We start from the raw sequence: 14,042 nt of genomic DNA on the forward strand, positions 1-14,042 counted from the left end.
AAGTCTAAGTAAAATAATTACCAAAATCACAAGATAAATCTAACAAGAGAAGTACTCATTGATAGGTATGAAGATCCCAACACCCAAGCACTATAAGTAGGGAACGTCCTAAAAATAATTTCAAACAAAAATGATTGATACTTGGAATCTCATCCTCTGTATGACCTACAGAAGCATGGAATGGAATGCGTTTGGCCTTAAACTAAACAGCCATACCACTAACTTTAACACTCGGGGCATCACCTCTAATTGACTGTCCCTGGGCCCTATGAACCTAATTTTATCGAGCCTTTCACCTATGATATGTGATTGTAAGATAATCCCTAGCTGGATGCCCAAACTCACCACACATATAACACTGTCCACTAAGTGCAGCCCACTGAGATAAACCAGTTAAATTACTATGAGCCTCAAAACCTGGATGCTCGAATAGAAAACCTTGGGATGTCTGTCGTGAACTATTTCCACTATGGGTACCATAACCTGTCATAGGGCCGCTTAGAACCTCAGGTGCTCTTGACATGAGTTTGATAGGTCTAGTGTGAGGCTGACCCTTACTAGGATGATGCCTACCTCGAGATGAGATGCTACCTCTTCTGCCCTGACGGCAAGATCTCCTACCTCCACCTTTATAAGTCTCCATATATGCATGCTCCATAGACCTTACATAATTAACCGCCTGGAAAAGTAGACCCAATTTCCATCAAGTTTTGTGATGCTAAACAAAGAGGCAAGATCAATCTATTAATAAACCCCTGAATCAATTCTTGTTCAGTAGGAAAAAAAGGGGAATCTGTCCGGCCCACTCAAGAAACTCAATCATATACTCAGAAATCGGGAAAGAACCTTGCTGAGGACTAATAGATCTAACTCTAGGAAGAGAACCATTTAATGCACCAAAAACCATACCGGCCTATGATGTATGCTCATCGAGATGCAAAATTTCAAATGCTGGATTCAAAGAAGTCAAGGTTGTTATAAATGTTGTCGAAGCCTAGGTATATGTGTTGATGCTCTAGCCATGTCCATCGAAAAGCTCATACTATCCATCTAAGAAGGAATGAATTCCAAGAAAGTATTTAGAGGTTGATCGAAGAAATTTCACACAATAAAGATTCAAGAATGAAGTTTCCCTAAAATGCCTATAGCCTCCCGAAGATAGGATACAGATGTCTCCACATCGATCTGCACAATTTTACTATGCACTTTCTCTTATATCAATGATACCGATGAATCTAAGCTCTAATACAACTCTGCCATGACCCAATTTCTCAAGTCATGATGGAACCTACTATCAATCCACCCGTAGGTAAGCCTAACCTCATAGTTCAGAACCACAGGAAATGAACCATCGCAAGCAGAAGGAAATAACCTAATAGTAATAATATAATGATGAGAAAAGAAGGATAATAACAATACAACAAGATAACCCCCAAGACCTGGTATCAGTCGATAGTCGAGCTACTAAACTAACTAAGAAAGTACAAGGTTTATACATATACCAAAATAGTAATGGTAATACAGACTGTCTCTGAATACAAAATAAAAAGTAGTCCAAGGTAAAATAGAGGGAGATAGACAACTCTGAACGCCAAGATCTCACTAATTCTCTAAATCCATAAGCTGATCCACACGATATCCAAATCAGTAAAGAAAATTCATACTATGATTTGTAGGGTGTTGAAGTATAGTATGAGTACCAGTAAGTGGCACTCACTAGGCATCGGCCGACTAAGGCTCTAAAGATAAAGCAAGTATAAAGAACATGTAAGCATGGAGTATATATCACAAGTAATTCCCAATAATAATAGGGAATCCTGCAATAAGAATATCTGATACAAGGGGTAAGATAGGAAACAAAGGACGTACCTGGTGGAACCAAACCAAGACCTAAACACGATAACACACTACAAAAGGGAGATAACTAAATGACAACCTTCTAACAGAAGTAAGCTCAGATATCAGATAAAGTCATAAAGGACCGTATCAACTAAATCCCTGCACAAAAATTAGATAAATAAAAACAAGGGTAGTAACTACCTTCAAACAAGAGACCACCCTTTATACCGCTACAAGTTTGCAAATAGTCAGATAATACCCCTTGAGCTCCTATGTGCCCAGGAAGTTCACTCACAAATAGGTAAACCAATACGACATCCCATACTACCGATAGGTATAAACAACTATGCTGGTGATAGGCAATGCATATATGAATGAAAGTAATGTTGTAAAAATAGGAGTACCATCAGTTCCAAGTGCCTCATACCAAGATATATACACCTACTTCAAGTCTCGACCAGGAAGAAAGACCCATGTGCCTCTATGGGGTTGCCATGGAGGGCTCAGGAATACCCCTATATACCACTTGGTCCCGATCCAGGTCTTATATCAATCTGTAAAATGAGTGCATCCTCGATGCCTCAAATCAATATCATAAAGAAGCATATCCTTGATGCCTTGAATCAATATAATAAAATGAGCTTATCGTCGATGCTAAGAACCAATGCATGTACCGGGGTCAACTACATCTGTGAGAAAAGAATGATCCAATGCAATACATGCTATTACCAGCACTCAAACAACATGTGTAATCATATACAATAATGACTCCACAAGCACCTTACCTTCTAAAGCATAGAAATAGGACTAGCACATGCAACTGACCTCTAACCAAGGCCTAGGGCTCAAGTCTACTCCTCTAGCTCAAAAACAAGGCCCAAAAGGGAACTCAACCCTAAATGGGTGATAAGAAGGAGGATATAAGAAATAGATGCTCCGCTAGTCAACCAAAACCTCTAGATCCAACTGGGAATACAAACTCGAGATTTAAAACACAACTAGCCTACCAAATGAAAAAAATGAGAACACAGAGGACTCTAGCTCTAAGTCTATGAATAGGATCCAATAGTAATTCCCAAGCTGAACCGAATGGAAATTACTACACCGAGGCTCTGAGATAGGTGATATAATAGTGAAGGACACTAAGTCTCATAATTTTTGGCTAATGATGGCTACATCTACTAAGTTTCCTCCCAAAATCAATCCTAAGGTGCAACTCTTCAAATCATCATAGTAATCGAACAAGCCACCAAAACTAGGCTAACCAAGGCCAAACTAAGGAATAATCATTAATCTTACCAACTAGACTTAAGTCCCATAAGGCAACCTAGCCTAAGGTTCACATCGGGACAAAGAACTAAGAATCTAGAAATCAATCCTAACCCGTCACATACAATCCAAACCACATAAAATTTATGCTAACCAATACCTATTAAGGCTCAATCAAAGAAAAGTCGAACACCCACGCTCTAAGTCCACTTCTCAGTAGTTTTTGGCTCCAAAAATGGCTCTAAATGCCTCCATACTATCAAAAGGTTGATCACCTCGTCAATACAAATATTTTGACACTAAAATTATATTTTTTGGAGACGGATCCAAAATTAGGTCTAAAATGGGATTGTGGGACCCACAATGGGAATCCTAAAAATGGCTCCGTGAAAATATTCTAAATGCATTGCTGAACCCTTACTCAAAATGAGGCAAAATCGATGCTCAAAACGACCTAAATCAGCCCAACATTTCAAAACACCATTACAGCTTAAATCAAGCTAGGGCAGCCCCTTTGGGCAAGACATTACCTCAACCCGATGATATTCACGCTTCCTAGAACCTACCAATACGTAGCCATGGCTCCTACAAACTAAACACACTTGGAATCGCCCATAAGGAGCTCCCTAACTCCCAAAATTGAAGAAATAAAAATGGGGTTCAAGCTATCTCGCGTCACTGGTCTTAATTAAAAGATTAGTGAAATGATCTTCGCGAACGCAAAAAAAGAGGTACGCGAACGCGGAGGTTAAGGCCTCAAAGCTTTTTCGAACACAGAGTGACTATCGCGAACGCGGAGGCCAATCCTTCAATTCTCCTTGAACGCAACATGGGCCTCGCAAACGCGGAGTCCAATCTACTAGGCCTTCGTGAACGAGGTTCTTTGCCTGCGAGCAAGGAGACCAAGAACCATGGCTTCAGCGAATGTGGCCTGGGTGGCGTAAACACGAAGACCAAATTTGTTCTACACCAGCTGATGCACATCAGCTGGTTTTGGAAATATTTCCAACTCCGGTGGGGTGCTCAGAATTCGTTCGTAATATCATGCACACTAACAGACTATGCTACCCTACCAAATTCGACGTTCTCAACTCAAAGAAATAGTCAAAATTTTCATCTAAGGTCATCTCGACAAAATGTGGGTTCCACACCTAAGAATATTTTTTGTCAATTCTACAAGGAGGCTTGAAATGAGACCAGAAGCCTTGGGACACGAACAAAAAGCCGTTCTAGACCAAACTCGATAATCCAAAGCTAACAAGGCTGACAAAATTTCCATCTGAGTGTGTTTACCAAGATTGTAAACCAAATTCAACCTTAGGCTAAAGCTTAAAGGCTAAAACGCCTAATGGCTCAAATTTGCATTGTAAGGCTCAATGCTCATGCCGACCATGCTACTAGCCTAAAATGACCATTTTGGAGCTGATAAAATAATCAAAATTCCAATCTGAGATCGACTTCCTAGAGTTTTGACCAAAGTCAACCATTCAAACTCCAAGGCTCCAAAATAAGGAAACGGGCATAAAATCCAAATGAACGATCGGATAACCGAATTGTCAGTTCCAGCAAGTCATAAGTGGCTTCGGGTCGCTACTGGAAATCTCTAAACGCTGAAAATATCAGAAAAGACAAAAATGACCTTGAGGGTCATTACAGATACAAAGGTTTAAAAGTGTTTCATTTTCTTTCTCACAAAGAATTTTCATATTTCTCAACTTCCCATGTTTCTTGATATGATGAATGAGGATGAATGCATCAAAACATGTATGGCATAGAGAAAATATTCAACTCAACATGTAATCTAAGGTTCCAAGTTCTCTAAAACTTAACCTCAGCATGATTTACACCCTCAACAGATAAGCATGGAAAAGATATGTATTTGAAATAAATGGTCACTCCTTTTTGAATCATTATGGTACTCAAGTGGGCTCAAAACCCCCAATTCAACCCCTAGGGCAAGCATCACAAGTCATAATATCCTCAATCCTCTCTCACAGAAAAATCATAAATCACAGGCTCTCAAAGCAAATAAGAAAGCAAATAAGGTCCCCACATGGGCTAAATAAGGTCCCCACACAGGCTTTGTGATACAAATAAGCCCCCACATGGGCATCACAATATAAATAAAAGTCTCAACTCATACTACAATCCCATCCCAAAGTCTATAACATATGAATGACTAATTACCCCATCTCAGTCTCAAAGAAAAATAGTCAAACCTACCTCAATTGTCAAAACCGCACCCGAACACTTCTACCAAATGATCAACCCTCGAATTCAATGCCCAAATTGACAATGAACTATCAAGGATGAAACATACACATCACATGGAGTACAATGGCACCTATATTCAAAGGATTCGGAATCAGGGGTAAAATGGTCCAAAATAAACTAATTTAGGTAAAAGAGTAAATCTGGAATTTTATTGCAGAATTACATTCTACTAGTAATAAGAAACTCATGATCGAAAAACCCATAAAATTTGAGTAAGAATCTTGTCTCAATCTACTATTTTCAGTTCTTGAAAAATCAAGGGGGTTTTGGTTAAAATCTAGGATTTGGAAGTTACAATCATGATATATTAAATGAAAATGGAAGATTTTAGTTAGAAAGTCACTTACCCAATGGTTTTCCTCGAAATCTTCTCTCAAAAATCTCCCACTGAGCTCAAGAACACCAAAAATAGAGGAAATGAGATCTCCCCCGATAGTTCACTATTCTGAAAATTTTAACCCTTCGCGATCGCAGGTTACTAACCTTCGCGATCACCAAGTACTGGAAAATTATGCATCACAATCGCGGACTATCCCTTGCGATCGCAAAGAGCAAAGGACTAACCCATAGTGATAGCGTGACCACATGTCACGATAGCAAAGAGCATTTTTGGTTGCACCAAAACTCAGAAACAACAGTTGAAACACAACTCAAAATGACTCCGATTGGACCTTCAAAAATCGTTCGTGTCCGATAAAAATAAATCAAATATGCTACTATACTGAATTTGATATTTCAAACTCAATGGAATCATCAAATCTCCAAAAGGAAGTTTTTTTGATCAAAATACCCTCTCGGATCCTTTATTCGCCTAAAACTCAACTTTTGGCTTAAAAACTCAAAACAACAATTTAGGTCCCTGGGATCTAAGTCAGTGTTCAACTAAACCAAACTCGACGTTCTGGACGCAATGGAACTATTAGAATTCGAATTCAAGATCTCCTTGATCCAAAATCTGATAAGTCGTTACTAAACTAGTTTCGATACTTGAAATACCCAAAATATCCTCGGAACCTCTAAAAATTACAACAAAGCCATTTCTAGCGTTAGAATCACCCCTCAAAACTATTGGAATCATCAGAAATCCAATTCGAGTCTCCAAACTTGATTTGTTGACCAAAGTCAAATTTAGCTCATTTAAAACTAATTTTCCAACTTGGGACCTCAAATTCACATATCTACCCCAAATCTGATTTTGACAACTCTCCTAGATCATTTTCCACATTTTGGAGTAGATGGAACAAATGGAATCCCATTGCAAGACCCGTACCTCTATTTGGTACCAAAAAATACTTTTTAACATCTTAACTCTATAAAAGACAAGAATTTGACCAATTCACTAACTATTAAGATTTTAACACATTCAACCACACAAATGAGACATATAATACTCGGGGGCACTAATGATATAGGTAAAATAGTAATTCCGCAAAATTTTCTGAAAATGACCCTCAAGGTCATTACATGTATACTCTTATAGTCTTTATGAGTTTGTATTCAATTCAATAATTGTGCCAATTAAATTTGTATTTTTGTATTTTTTTAAGAATATTGGTTCATTCATTATATTGTATCCATTCATATTTACATGTTTCTTATATTTATATTCATATTAGATTGTATTCATTGGGGTAGTTATTTAAAATCATGGTGCATTTATATCTTTAAACATATACAGGGAACTGATTTTCATGTAAAATATTCTCCTACGAAATCTCCACACATGTAGTGTTACAGTAACAATGACATTAAACAAGATTTTAGAAAGTATCTGTCTAAATATGTGTGTAAGTTATTTTGTGAGAACACATGTTTGGTCATTACATGAGAAAGAATAACTATTCTGCTCAGGCGCAAATCCCTTTATGCTTTATAATTCTAGAACTTAATTGTAGTTCTCATCAAGATTTCATTATACGTGTTAATGAAATCATAATTTAATTCACAATTAGGAAATATTTGCATTAATAAGTGAGTTACGTTGGCGATGAAGAGAATTTCAAATTTGACACACAAGAACCGAATAGGTTGATGGAACAATATTTTCATGATAATACTAATATTCAGAAAATAGACTTGAGAGTTTCAAGAAAAAAAGTGTGGAGTGCTAATGATGAGGATGCTTTGAAGTTTGGCATCTATATTTCATTCATATCTTTGTTTATTCGGGTGAAAAGAATTCTAAAACAATACCTAAACTTCATTTTGATTTGGTTGAGAGCGGTCGGTACAAAGATTATCCATGGGGTAAAAATGCTTTCCATTTATTTCTCAAAAGCTTAAGTAAGAAGATGATTGATTCGAAGAACTTTTACATAATAGGTGGAATGCCAATTGCTATGCAAGTATGGATATACGAGTGCAGTTTCATTGTTGACCTCAAAATTGTTCAAAAGGTCGACGACCGTATTTTCAAATTGCTCAACTGAAAAAAGTAGAAGAAAAACCTCGATAGTTAATAACAATGTAATTAGTTAATTTGTATAAAAAATAACCTCTTTGTATCTAGTTAAACCTTATTCATAATTGCAGTCGTTATTATCTCACTTCTTTTTTTCTCCAGTTGAAATTTAGAAATATATCTCGTTCTCCAAAAGAGTTTGCAGTTCTCGTATTTCCATTGAAGGGTTTTAGCAATCAATTCGAAGGTCAATAAACAGATTCATCAAATGATGATTCAAATACTGCATCAACTTCAAAAAAATCCAATTGATGATTCCAAGTTGGATGTTCTGCATCACCTATTAACAAAGAAGGAAGCAGCATTCGTCTGATGTCTCAGATTATCTCTCTCACACACAATACCTCTGTGTCCTGTTCCAAAACATCCAGTATTCAACCACTCAAAAATGTACTCAAGCAATCGAACGTTTCTTTAAATAAGACAGTATCTCACACTTCTTTTCCCAAAAAAATCACCATCTGTAAAATCTTACATACTAAGAGCAACTGATTCTTAAGAGCAATAGATGAGGAAAGAACTTTCCTCTTTTAGAAAATAGGTATCTATTATTTATACACATATTTTGTTAATTTATCCTTAATAAATATCTTGATAAAGTTTCTGAAGTTATAACATGTTATTTGTATTATAGGCCAGAAAAACATACTTGTTGATCAACAGTGTTGGCAACACTTGATATGCCATATGTTTTCTGCATATTCTCAATAGCAAACTGACCCATTAATATATATACAATGACAATTTGATTGAATACAAATAAGAATAAACTGAACAGAGTACAAATACAAACAAAAGAAAAGTGATACATAGCTTATAATACAAATAACATGTTATAACTTCATAAACTTTATCAAGACATTTATTAAGGATAAATTAACAAAATATATGTATAAATAATAGATACCTATTTTCTAAAAGAGGAAAGTTTTTTCCTCATCTATTGCTCTTCAGAATCAGTTGCTCTTAGTATGTAAGATTTTACAGATGGTGATTTATTTGGGAAAGGAAGTGTGAGATATTTCTTCTTTAAAGAAACGTTCGATTGCTTCAACCTATTTTTGGGTGGTTGGATTTTTTTAACTGTTGTTTTGGGACAGGACACAAAGGTATCACAAGAAATTTATTCAATTGGTTCTCACTATCCCACCAGAGAGGGATGGTTCCACCATAGCGGCGGCGCCAAAGCGGGGAGGTAACCACTAGAGCAGGAGGACGTGGGTCAGAACTTAAGTCGCGATTTTTTATTTCCTCCACCTCTTCGAAGGGTAGGTTAGAGGCGAGGGTTACTGCCAAAACCCTCCAAAAAGTTGCTCTTGACTTGGGAAGAAAAGGGGAAAAAATCTCAGCATTGGAAAGATTTCAACCAGTGGAATTCAATCCTGCCTTACCCGTAGGGCATCTGGAACCAAAGATTTCAATGGCACTATCCCTCCATAATTTCTTAGCACCAGGTAGGCCAGGCTTCTCTTTTTTGAGTAGTAAATCTTTATCCATTGTGTAATATAGAAGAGAATTTAATGAGAATTCGTATAACTAAGTTATGGGTCATGGGTCATGGAAAGAAATTCTGTTGTTTTAATTATTTATTTCAAAGTGACCAGGGTAAGAGGGTGGTGTAATGATTTGAGGGATTTTTTTGATTGTGATATTATTGTTTGCATAGGGGTGAAATTGTAGGGGACATAGTAGTACACATAGTGATATAAAATACTTATATATTGAGGCTAAACCTTAGGGTTGGTGGTGTAGATGATGATAATATTTCCCGAGTGTGTCCCCTGTATCGGTTGAGCTACTTCAGGATATGCATGTGTATATGAATAGGAAAACATACTAGACTTTATGTAAAATGATCACTTACTGGCTTGATTTGTAATGAACCCATTTTTTGATATAATGTGGTCTATTGTTGATAGTTTGTTATTGGTTTGCATAGTTGGATCGGATGTCACATTCCAAAAAATAATCGGATCATGTGTCCAACACGTATTTTGGATTGGATATCACATTCTGACATATTCTTGGATTGGGTGTTATGTTTCGACATATATATGGATGGACTGGGTCCCCTAAGCGGGCCAAGTATGTGTGTATGCATGGTTCCATAAGAGGACCTGATGATGCATGTATTTTTGTGTAATAGCGAGGTCAGTGTAAATGAGTCATGGAATAAGGGCTTATAACGGAACCTTGAGTTGAGGCGTGTTAGTTATAAAGGACTTTGAGCATACGTAGACTTATTCATAGGTAAGATAATGAACCGTGTTAGGTCTCGATATGACATATATGATATATTAAATATTCTATATTTATGGGCTTAGAGGTGCAGGTTGATTATTGAAAGGCAACGTTCTCCTTGGTGCATTATAGAGAACTGTGGGGTAGTACTTGTTACCTAGAGACCTGAGTCAGTCATAGGGTGTGGTTATGGAATGACTTGGTCCCTAAGATGTGAAAAAATTAGATCAAGATCAGTGGTGGTTAGGTGGAACCATTGAGTGACTAAGATTGTTGGAGAGGTAATTGTTAGAGGGGAGTGAATTGTAGTATGGTGGTCCTATAACCCACCAATCTCAAGTTTGTAACTAGAACGGGTAGAGAACTCTGGATAGTGGATTGGTGAAGACTATAAGAGTGTGAGTAAGGAATTTACATATTTGGATGGGTGGACGGCTTAAGAAATTTAATTATTACGACATCTCTTATATTTTTGTCTATATACTATGTGGTGGATATCATATTGATTGATGATGCCTACCAATATGTGTTGTTTTGTATTGATACTAATCTTGCCATTCCACTTGGTATAGTCTGCTTACAGGGTCAGTTATGTCTCTTTTAGAACACTGCCGATTGCCACCTCTTGCAAACAACCATCGAGGTGAAGACGAAAGCGATCCTCCAACAGCTTTTATTTTTCCTTCTAATGCTGGGAGCTGTGTAATTGTTCTTTTACTTTATTACCAATATTAGAAGCTCTTGTACCCTTTTTAGACTAGTATCCATGGGGGGTTATGTGTTATTTTTTTATAATCAAATTTCTACAGATTTCTAGAAACTCTTGGCTTGAATGCTCAAGTTTTAATTTAAATTTTGCAATGTTTTTCATGTAAGGGATTAAGGGTTCTCCTACTTAGGTTATAGAGTGGGTGCTTCCACAGCTTGGTGGGTTGGGTCAAGATAATTTGGTATTAGAGCCCAGGTTACCAGTCTCCCAGTACAAGAGCAAGAGTGGAATAGACTCATGCGGATTGGTGTGATGACGTCCACATCTAATCTTCGAAAAGCTATGAAGTATTTTAGAAAGTAGTTCCATTTCTTTTCTCTAATTTATTGGTATGTCGTTTGTGGTATGGTTGAGTCTAATTTGTATCTCTAGATTCGAATTGGTATCTCAAAAGAGTAATTGCATGTCGTTGACACGGCTGAAGGGACGCAAGAAAAGAAAATTGGAACTGAGAAGGTTCCAATTGGCATCTTGCCTTAGAGGCGGTGAGAATGCATAGATGATCAACTAATGGTCATTTATGAAGCAGACTTAATTGATAGTTTTTAACTTGCTTGAGTTATGTAGCTGAAATTGTGATTATGCTGCCATAACCCAAGCCTAAGGCCTAAACGTGACACGGCGAATGAGACACCCGGAGGTACCTCACTCAAGCCTCTTAGCATTCATTTACCTTTTCATAGGTAATGACATACAATAACAAGCGGAAATAAAAAGGGGAAACGAGACTAAGGAAAATATCATAGAATAAGAGTCCTTAACAACTTCAAAACATTTTTCATTTATGTCCAAACATATCTCTACTAATAGACTTGGCGGAGGCTAAGACATGTCCCTAGTTCACCCTCAAAATAAGTGTCAAGAAATACCTTAATAGAAGTCTTAATGTTCTTCATAACATAAGCTAGAATAAAAAAGATGTTGTTCCTGAAACATAGGAACTCACCACAAGCAATATTCAAAATAATCCGAGCTAGCCACGTGGAGGAGATAAAGGATGAGCACCAATCCTTACATGGTGATATCATGTAGGCAAAAGTATTTATTAGTACTTTAAATATACTACGTATGTAGGCATGCGTGACTTTAAAGAATCAATAGGACATTAACATAATATGAAAAATAATGCAATGCATGCATATTCCATCATGTACATAATATTAGAAAACCTTTATTTGTGGGGAGATGACCATAACCAACATTTAAGACCATGCGAGCTATTATATGGAATCCAACATATCACCCTACGTTGGCGCGGGGAGAATACTTTCCAAGTACAAATCCGATCAACTTTAAACATTTTTTAAAGTTTAACTTTAATATTTGATGGCTACAAAGGCCTAGCCTACAAGGGCTCCTATGATGGCACATAGTTAATGCAACATGAGACTTTACTTAAGAATTCCTTAGGTCGAGTCTCCATCTACATTCTACATTTGGTGCTAGGTCAAATCCCACGGAATAACATTTAAACATCAATATAGCATAAGTATTATATAACTTTAATATTAAAATATCAATCGGTGGAATAGCTCATTAAAACTTTTGGTTTATAATATCATCATGGTTGTCATACCCTATTTACCATCCTGCTAATGAACCTTGATTTATAAGAAAATTAACTCTACAATCAGTGATTTTATTCCGGGTACCAAGCTAATAGAACCTACCTTTTGGAAAAATGTTCAAAAGCATTGACGGCATATAGGTATGTCAAACAAGTCATATCATAATCTTAAACATTTTATTTGATTCAATGTGAGGATTTTCCTTTCACATTGAAACCTTATTTTGGATAAGAAGCTCTTTCATCAACCAATCATTCCATAAAGACTCCCCTTTAAAAGAATTTACTTCATAACATTCATAGGAGTAAAACTTCATTTCAACTTTACCTTATCATTGAAAATTAGGTGGGCTCATTTCATAAAAACCTTTCAATGCCTTTAAAGAGTTCTTGCATGCATAGGAGTGATGAAAATGCATAAAATACACATTCTTAATGCAACCCACCATATGTCTTAAAACTCTTTTCAAGCCTTCATATAGGCACTTTAATAACATCATAACTTTATAAAATCAAGAGTCAAGATACATCAATATATGTAAGGAAACTTCAAATATATCATAATATGTGCATTTAAAGTCATCATGTAAAAACCCATAAGATTTCATCATTTAAAATTTAAAAGCTAGTTTGAGAAATCATTTGACCTCCATGGGTGGAAGGACCCATGGATGAAAACCCGCATACTTTGAGGGATATAAAATCCCTAAGAATACTTGAGAAAGAAAGGAGACTTGAAAATGCCTTGCGATGAACCCTAGCTTGGCTTGAAACTCTTGGGAGAGTTTGAGAAGAGAGAATTTGTCTTTGGGAAGTTGGAGCGAAAGAAAATGAGGGCTTTGAAGGGTCTAGGGTATTTAGATAGGTGAATTTTTCCCTCAAAACAGCACCACTTTGGGTTAAAATGCAGGAAAAGACCAAAATATCTCTTCAAAGATCTAACCAGAATCGGCTTCATGGGGGACCTTCACGGTTCCGATGCCCACCACAGATCGTGGTGGGTTCTCATGGTAAAAGACTTGGAAAAATATTTTGGAACGTGTTGCAAAGAAATCTCTAAACCTTCTTCACAGAAGGCTACTACAGACTGTACTGAGGTTCATAGAAGACCTCCGCGGGTCAAGGTGCTCACCAATAATCTCATGGGTTAAACTAGTAGAAAAAATGGCTTTCGCGGATGGCCATTATGAACCATTCTGAGTTTCACAGAAGGCCACCATGGGTCGTGGTCCTCTCTTGTTTGAGCAGCTTCACTAAAATGACCATAATGTTTTACTCCAAACTCCAAATAAGAAAACCTTGGTGGTATTAGAAAGAAGACACAAAGATCTTTAATGTGACAGGTCATTGACTACCTAACTCTTAGTATGCTGAGAATATGGTCGCTTGAAGTTGACCCTTATACGGACTCATCCAAAAACTTAATGGATAGAAATTCTTTGGACTTGGCTTGGTGTTAGAAATCCCTTATAACCCTAAACCGCATATACCCTTCAAATACTCATAAATTGATTCTAACTCATATGTCAAATTAGAAGTCATCGAGTTCAAGCCTATACGCATATGAAGAATGGTTTGGGCCTGGACATAGAAATTTTTGGAGTGTTACATATGCGCATAGT

Source organism: Solanum dulcamara, chromosome 6, assembly GCF_947179165.1.
Source record: "Solanum dulcamara chromosome 6, daSolDulc1.2, whole genome shotgun sequence".
NCBI classification, from domain to species: Eukaryota; Viridiplantae; Streptophyta; class Magnoliopsida; order Solanales; family Solanaceae; genus Solanum; species Solanum dulcamara.